General features: G+C 36.8%; 1 non-coding gene across 1 annotated transcript; it reads right to left on the bottom strand.

Annotated features, from left to right (window-relative positions):
* Nucleotides 1-8,696: 8,696 nt before the first annotated feature.
* LOC136156735 (U6 spliceosomal RNA) lies at nucleotides 8,697-8,799 on the bottom strand. Its single transcript, XR_010661219.1, has one exon. It is a non-coding gene; the product is annotated as a U6 spliceosomal RNA (small nuclear RNA).
* Nucleotides 8,800-9,248: the final 449 nt, after the last annotated feature.

Here is a 9,248-nt window from a genome sequence, read left to right as displayed (position 1 = left end):
ACCGAGATAGGAAGGAAATCCCAAACAGAGGTGATCATATGCATAGAGAGCTGATTCACTCTCCTGTCCCACAGAGACTAACAGGACATTGTAAAGCAACTACACTCCAATAAAGATTAATTTTTTAAAAAAAATATAGATCCTCTTTGGTGCCTCTGGTCAGCATCCTGTAGTTTTCAGCACTTGAATCCTGCACATTTTGTTAGATTTACACCTGAGTATTTTTTTTAAGTGATTATAAATAATGTTGAATTTTAATTACAATGCCCACATGTTCACTGCTAGTTTGTAAAAACACAGTAGACTTTGCATTCTATAACCTTGCTGAAATCACTTAGAGGGTTTTGCAGACTACTTCAGATTTTCTATGTAGTCCCTAAATGTTGTCTACAGATAGAAACGGTTTTATTTCTTCCTTTCCGATAGTATGTTGTTATTGTTTAGTTGCTAAGTCATGTCTGATTCTTTTGCAATCCCATGGACTACAGCCCACCAGACTCCACTGTCTGTGGGATTTTCCAGGCAAGAATACTGGAATGGGTTGCCATTTCCTCCTCCAAAGGATCTTTCCAACCCAGGGATCAAACACATATCTCTTGCCTCTCCTGCATTGCAGGTGGATTCTCTACCACTGAGCTACCAAGGAAGCCCTTCCAATGGTATACATTTTATTTAACATAGTTGACTTGCATAGCTAGAACTTCTGATAATATATTGAATAGCAGTAGTGAGAGCAGACATCCTTGCCTATTCCTGATTTTAAGGAGGAAAGATCTAATCTTTCACCATTGAGCACGATGTTAGCTATAGGATTTTTGTAAATGTTCTTTATCATGTTGAAGAAGTTCTCCTCTATCTCTAGCCAACTAGGAGTTTTTATCATGAATAGATGTTAAAATGTGCCAAATGCTTTTCTATATCATTGATATGATCATGTAATTTTGTGGATATAGCATATTAATTACATTAATTACATTGATTGAGTTCAATATTATTTGTTATTGTTAAATTTAATAATAAATGTTATTAATATTAATTCATTACAATTAATTACATTAATTGATTTTTAATATTAATTGATTTTTGAATGTTGAACCAATCTTGCATCCTTGGAACAAACTTCACGTGGTCATGGAGTATAATTGGTTTTATATATTGCTGAATTCTATTTGCTAATGTTTTGTTAAGAGTTTTTGAAATATCTTATAATTCTAATGTCAATTATACCTCAATAAAGTTGAAATTTTAAAATAAAACTAAATTAGCAGAGAAAAAAGAATTGTTGCATCTATATGCATGAGGGAGTATAATTAACACATTATGTCTATATGCATGAACAATGTATATATTAGTCTTTAGGTTCTTCTTTTTCTTTATTTTATTTGTTTGGCCCGGTCTTTGCTTCAGGGTAACACTGACTTCATTAATGAGTTAGGAAATATTTTTCCCTCCTCTGTTTCCTGGAAGAGGTTGTATAAAATGAGTGTTAATTTTTTTAAATGTTTGATAGAATCCAGGAGGGAAATCACGGTCCCAGAGATCTCCTTTGGGGGAGTTCTTTAATTTTAAACTAAATTTTGTTAATAGTGGTGTGCTGTGCGCTAAGTTACTTCAGTTGTGTCCAAGTCTTTGTAACTCCATGGATCGTAGCCCACCAGGCTCCTCTGAACATGGGATTCTCCAGGCAAGAATACTGGAGTGGGTTGCCATTTCCTTCTCTAGGGTATTGTCTCAATCCAGGGATCAGACCCACTTCTCTTATGTATCCTGTGTTGGCAGGCAGATTCTTTGCTACTAGCGTCACCTGGGAAGTTAATAGTGATAGAGTTAATTAAATTAACTCTTTCATATTGGGTTAGTGTGGAATTTGTGTTTTCATAGAAGTGATCCATGTCATGTACGTTGTCAAGTGTATGTGTGCAGTTGTTCACAGTATTCCCCTTCCATTCCTTCAGTGTCTGCAGGGTCTGTTTTATTCTTGGTATTAGCAATATTACTAATATGTGTCAGCTCTCTTTTTTTCTTTGTCAGCCCTGCTAATGCTTTGTCCATTTTATTAATCTTTTCAAAGATCTAGCTTTTTGTTAATTGATTCCCTCTGTTGTTTTCCTGTTTTCAACTTCACTGATTTCAGATCTTGTCTCTATTATTTCCTTCATTCCGCTTGCTTTGGATTTTTTTTTCCATTTATTTTTATTAGTTGGAGGCTAATTACTTTACAATATTGTAGTGGTTTTTGTCATACATTGACATGAATCAGCCATGGATTTACATGTATTCCCCATCCCAATCCCCCCTCCCACCTCCCTCTCCACCCGAAAGAGACACAGATGTACAGAACAGACTTTTGCTTTGGATTTTTGTTGTTCTAAGTTCTTGAGTGAAAACTTAGACTGTTGACTTGAGACTTTCCCTCTTTACTGATGCAAGCATTCAGTGCTACAAACTTATTTCCAGTAGTCCTTTAGCAGGGTGCCACAAATGTTGATGCTATATTTTCATTTCTAATGTACTTTTTAATTTGCTTTAAGATTTCCTCTTTAATCCAGGGATTATTTAGAAGTGTATTGTTTAGTTTCTATTTGGAGATTTTCCTGTTATTCTTCTGTTACTGATCTCTAGTTTGATTCCAGCATAGTTGGGGAACACACTGCATGATTTCAGTTATTTTATACTTGCTTTGGTTTGTTTTATGACACAGAAGTGGTCTGTCTTGTTATATAATCTGTGGGTGCTTGAGAAGAGATTCTGCTGTTGTTGCTGTGAGATGTTGTATAAATGCCAGTTAGATCTTGTTGATTGATGGTGTTACTGAATCCTTCTATATCTTTAATGCTTTTCTGTCAAATTGTTCTATTAATTGTTGAGGAGGGGTGTTGAAGTCTCTATAATTGTGGAGTTGTCTATTCTTTCCACTTTTTCAGTTTCTGCTCTGCATATTTTACAGTTTTGCTGTTTAATGCATATACATTTAGGACTGATATCTCTTCTCTTTTTTTCAACTTGAAGGAAAAGCATTTATTATCTGAGAGTGCCACACAGGAAATCTGACTTATAAATTGTGCTTAAAATGTTACAGTTTCCAACTTTCTTTAATGCTAATCTTAATGCTATAATAGGTTGTGAGACATGTGTTTTGACTTGAGAAATTCTTTCCTTTTCTAATTAATTCTCAACTTTACTATATGAAGCATTTGTGGTGGAGGAGTTCCAAAAGTTTGCACGCTGAGAAAGGGTCTGTTGGAGGGGTTCAAATGGCCATTTTCCGAAAGGGACTTTCAGAAAAATTCAGTTCATCTAGAAAATCAAAGTGCTCACTCTCCACTGATGAAGTTTGGAAAAAAGCATTTGTGTTGACATTCCACTATGACACAAGCTATCTCTACCACTCTGGTCTGGATTCCATCCTTCTCTCTCAGGTTCTTTCTGTCCCTGTCAAATGTCTCTGAAGTTTCCCACTGGGACAAGATTCTCCCAGCACCAATGTTTTATTCACATGATTCCCCACCTGGATTCCCACTAGATTCCCCCACATCTATGCAGATTCTTATAATATTGGCCTTTGCTTTTTTTCCCCCTCCCACCTCCCACCCTATCCCATCCATCTAGGTGGTCTCAGAGCCCAGCTTTGAGTTCCTTGAGTCATATAGCAAATTCCCATTGGCTATCTATTTTACATATGTTAATGTATATGTTTCCATGCTACTCTTTCCATTCGTCCCACCCTCTCCTTCCTACCCACTATACCGTGTCTATAGGTCTGTTCTCTATATCTTCATACCCACTGTTACCCTACAAATAGGCTCATCAGTACCATCTTTCTAGATTCTATATATATATATGCATTAATATGCAATATTTGCTTCTCTCTTTTTTTAGTTACTTCACTCTGAATAATAAGCTCTAGGTTCATCCATCTCATTAGCACTGACTCATATGCGTTCCTTTTTATGGCTGAGTAATATTCCATTGTATATCTGTACCACAGCTTCTTTATCCATTCATCTGTCGATGGACATGTACGTTGCTTCCATGTCCTAGCTATCGTGATTAGTGCTGCAATGAACAGTGGGGTACATGTGTCTTTTTCAATTATTGTTCTCTCAGGGTACATGCCTAGTAGTGGGAGTGTTGGGTCATATGGTAGTTTTATTCCTAGTTTTGAAAGAAATCTCCATACTGTATTCTGTAATGGCTATATCAATTTACATTCCCACCATCAGTGCAATGGGGTTTCCTTTTCTCCGCACCCTCTCCAGCATTTATTGTTTGTAGATTTTTTGATGATGGCTATTCTGATTGGTGGTGAGGTGATATCTCATTATAGTTTTGATTTGCATTTCCCTATTAAAGAGCATCTTTTCATGTGTTTATTATGATATGTCTTCTTGACAGATTGGTCCTTTTTTTGGTGGATTAGCTTTATTACCATCACATGATTTCTCTCTCTGTCCCTGATAATTTTATTCACTCTGAAGTCTATATTATTTAATATAAATATAGCCAATCTTGTATTTTTAATTAATGTTTGCATAGTATATATTTTTTACCCTTTTACTTTCAACTATATCATAATAAGCATTATAAGTTTCTTGTAAACAATGCATAGTTGGGTCATGTTTTTTAATCCAGTTTGCCTATCTCTGCCTTGTAGTTGATATATTTAGACTATTTATATTTAATGTAAATGTTTACATGCTGGGCTTAAGTCTGCCGTTTTATATTTTCTTCTTATTCTCTCTGGTGTTCATTTCTGTTTTCTTATTCCCACTTTCCTTTGGGTTACTGGGACTTTTTTTAGAATTCCACTTGACATATCTCAAAGGTCTTTGAATGCATATTTTTGTATAGCACTTTGGTGGTTGCTGTATTACATTATATGTACATAATTTATACAGTCTAACATTTTAGGAATCAGTGAACTAAAATGAACTTGAATGGGTGAATTTAACTCAGATGTCCATTACAGCTACTACTGTGGGCAAGAATCCCTTAGAAAACATGGAGTATGTACACCCATGGTGGATTCATGTCAGTGTATGGCAAAACAATATTGTAAAGTAAATAAATAAATAAAACTGAAAAAAAAGAAAACATGGAGTGACCATCACAGTCAACGAAAGAATCTGAAATGCAGCACTTGGATGCAATCTCAAAAACGACAGAATGAATTCTGTTCATTTCCAAGGCAAACCTTTCAATATCACAGGAATCCAAGTCTAAGCTCTGACCAGTAGTGCTGAAGAAGCTGGAGTTGAATGGTTCTATGAAGACCTACAAGACCTTCTAGAACTACTATCCAAAAAAAAATGGCCTTTTCATTATAGGGGACTGGAATGCAATAGTAAGAAGTCAAGAGATACCTGGAGTAACACGCATATTTGGCCTTGGAGTACAAAATGAAGCAGGTCAAAGGCTAGCAGAGTTTTGCCAAGAGAATGCACTGGTCATAGCAAATACCCTCTTCCAAAAACACAAGAGAAGATGCTACACATGGACGTCACCAGATGGTCATTACTGAAATCACACTGATTATATTCTTTGCAGCCAAAGATGGAGAAGCTCTATACAGTCAGCAGAAACAAGACTGGGAGTTGACTGTGGCTCAGATCATGAACTCCTTATTGCCATGAACTCCTTTAATTGAAGAAAGTAGGGAAAATCACTAGACCATTTAGGTATGACTGAAATCAAATTTCTTAATGCTTATTCAGTGGAAGTGAGAAATAGATTTAAGGGATTAGATCTGATAGACAGAGTGTCTGAAGAACTATGGTTGGAGGTTCATGATATTGTACAAGAGACAGTGATCAAGACCATCCCCAAGAAAAAGAAATACAAAAAGGCAAAATGGTTGTCTGAAGAGGCCTTACAAATAGTTGAGAAAAGAAGAGAAACTAAAGGCAAAGGAGAAAAGGAAAGATATACCCATTTGAAAGCAGAGTTCCAAAGAATAGCCAGGAGAGATAAGAAAGACTTCCTCAGTGATCAATGCAAAGCGATCAATGTTTTCCTCCAATAGAGGAAAACAATAGAATGGGAAAAACTAGAGATCTCTTCAAGAAAATTAGAGATATCAAGGAAACATTTCATGCAAAGATGAGCACAATAAAGGACAGAAATGGTATGGACCAAGCAAGTAGAAGATATTAAGAAGAGGTGGCAAGAATACACAGAAGAACTATACAAAAAAGATCTTAATGATCCAGATAACCACAATGGTGTGATCGCTCACCTAGAGCCAGACATCCTGGAATGTGAAGTCAACTGGGCCTTAGGAAGCATCACTACAAACAAAGCTAGTGGAGGTGACGGAATTCCAGTTGAGCTATTTCAAATACTAAAGGATGATGCTATGAAAGTGCTGCACTCAATATGCCAGCAAATTTGGAAAACTCAGTAGTGGCCACAGGGCTGGAAAAGGTCAGTTTTCATTCCAATTCCCAAGAAAGGCAATGCCAAAGAATGTTCAAATTACCACACAGCTGCACTCATCTCACATGCTAGCAAAATAATGCTCAAAATTCTCCAAGCCAGGCTTCAACAATACATGAACCATGAACTTCCAGATGTTCAAGTTGGATTTAGAAAAGGCAGAGGAACCAGAGATCAAATTGTCAACATCCACTGGATCATCAAATAAACAAGAGAGTTCCAGAAAAACATCTATTTCTGCTTTATTGACTACACCAAAGCCTTTGACTGTGTGGATCACAACAAGCTGTGGGAATTCACAAAGAGATGGGAATACCAGACCACCATACCTGCTTCCTGATAAATCTGTATACAGGTCAAGAAGCAACAGTTAGAACTGGGCTTGGAACAATAAACTGGTTCCAAATCAGGAAAGGAGTACATCAAGGCTGTATATTGTCACCCTGCTTATTTATCTTATATGCAGAGTTCATCATGTGAAACGCCAGGTTGGATGAAGCACAAGCTGGACTCAAGATTGCCAGGAGAAATATCAATGACCTCAGATATGTAGATGACACCACCCTTATAGCAGAAAGTGAAGAAGAATTAAAGAACCTCTTGATGAAAGTGAAAGAGGAGAGTGAAAAAGTTGGCTTAAAACTCAACATTCAAAAAAAACCCCTCAACATTCAGAAAACTAAGATCATGGCATGTGGTCCCGTCATTTCGTGGCTAATAGATGGGGAAACAATGGAAACAGTGACAGACTTTATTTGGGGGGGCTCCAAAATCACTGCAGATGTTGACTGCAGCTGTGAAATTAAAAATCACTTGCTCCTTGGAAGAAAGGCTATGACCAACCTAGACAGCATATTAAAAAGCAGAGACGTTTCTTTGCCGACAAAGGTCTGCCTAGTCAAAGCTATGGTTTTTCCCAGTAGTTTTGTATGGATGTCAGAGTTGGACTATAAAGAAAGCTGAGAGCCAAAGAACTGATGTTTGAATTGTGGTGTTGGAAAAGACTCTTGAGAGTCTCTTGGACTCTCAAGGAGATCCAACCAGTCAATCCTAAAGGAAATCAATCCTGAATATTCATTGGAAGGACTGATGCTGAAACTGAAACTCCAATACTTTGGCCACCTGATGTGAAGAACTGACTCATACTCATTGGAAAAGACCCTGATGCTGGTAAAGATTGAAGGCAGGAAGAGAAGAGGACGATAGAGGATGAGATGGTTGGATGGCATCACCTACGTGATGGACATGAGGTTGAGTAAGCTCCAGGAGTTTATGGTGGACAGGGAAGCCTGATGTGCTACAGTTCATGGGGTCGCAAAGAGTTGGACAGGACTGAGCTGAACTGAACTGAGCTGAATGTTGTTGCCTTGTTACCAGTTTGAGTGAAGGGAAGAACACTTACATCCTTTAAAGTTCGTTTACCTTACACTGTTTATAGTTGTCTTCAATATTACCTCTATAAACACTGAGCCCCACATTAGACAGTGTCATAATTTTTACTTCAATCATCAAAAATAATTTGGAAAACTCAAGAAGGAAAGTCTATTGTATTTATCTACATTTTTGTTCTTTTCTGTATTTATCTACATTGTTCTTTTCTGATGTTCCAAGATTCCTCTTCTGTTATTTCCTTTCTGTTTGAGGAACTACCTTAGCCATTCTTTTATGGTAGATCTGCTGGCAACAAATTCTCTTAGTTTTCCTTCAACTGTGAATATCTTGATTTTCCCTTCATTCCTGAAACATATTTTCATGGGCCTGACACAATTCTTAGTTGACAGTCATTTTTTTCAGCATTTGAAACAATACCGTACCACTTCCTTCTAGTCTCCATAGTTTCTGGTGAGAAATTTGCTATAATTTTAACTGTTTTTCCCTGAAGGTTTCCCCACATTTTCTCTTTAGCTACTTTCAAAGTTTTTTTAATTTGTCTTTAGCTTTTAAATATTTGACTCTGATGTGTATTGACACGGATTTCTTCAGGTTTACCTTTGAGTCCAATCCATTTCTTATTGTACATTCAGGTGTTTTGTTTTTGTTTGTTTGCTTGTTGTTGTTGTTGTTTGCCAAATTTAAGAATCTTTCAGCCATTATTTCTTCAAATATTTTTAAGTCCTATGCCTTCTCCTTTCCTGGGACTCTGATGGCATAAGTTTTAGATCTCTGTTAGAGTCCCACATGTCTCTGAAGTCCTATTCTTTTTTTCACCACTTTATTTTCTCACCGTTATTTCAATTGGATAATATATTTCATCCTTTTTTTTAAATATGGAACACTTCTCAAATTTGCACATCATCCTTGTGCATGGGCTGTGCTAATCTTCCCTGTATTATTCCAATTTTAGTATATATGTTGCTAAAGCAAGCACCATATCATTCTATCTTTAAGTGAACTGATTTAATTGATTCTTTCCCCTATCCTCTCCATCCTGCTCTTAGGCCATTTTTTGAGGTTTTTTTTTTGTTGTTACTGTGCATTTAGGTATAAAATATTTTAGGTATAAAATTTATCAAAGTTCTTTATATCTTCTATTTCTTTGCTGAGACATCCTATTTTTTCATTTGTTTCAAGCATATTCATAGTTGGCGATGTTTTGTTCCTCACCCAACAAGTATAGAAGTCTTGGTTCCTCACTTGGTTCCTCTGCCAGCACCCTACTAATGGGGGCATCAATTGAGCTACCTCTTTATAGCATGGCAATCACAGAAGTCTAGACCCTCTGGAGAAGGGCGTGGAGACCCACTCCAATATTCAGGCCTCGGGAGTCTCGTGGACACAGGATTATAGGCCAAAGGGTCGCAAAGATTTGGGCA

The sequence above is a fragment of the Muntiacus reevesi genome, chromosome 1 (assembly GCF_963930625.1).
Source record: "Muntiacus reevesi chromosome 1, mMunRee1.1, whole genome shotgun sequence".
NCBI lineage: Eukaryota > Metazoa > Chordata > Mammalia > Artiodactyla > Cervidae > Muntiacus > Muntiacus reevesi.
Note: the sequence above shows the minus strand (reverse complement) of the source record. Positions and strands in the feature narration are given on the sequence as shown.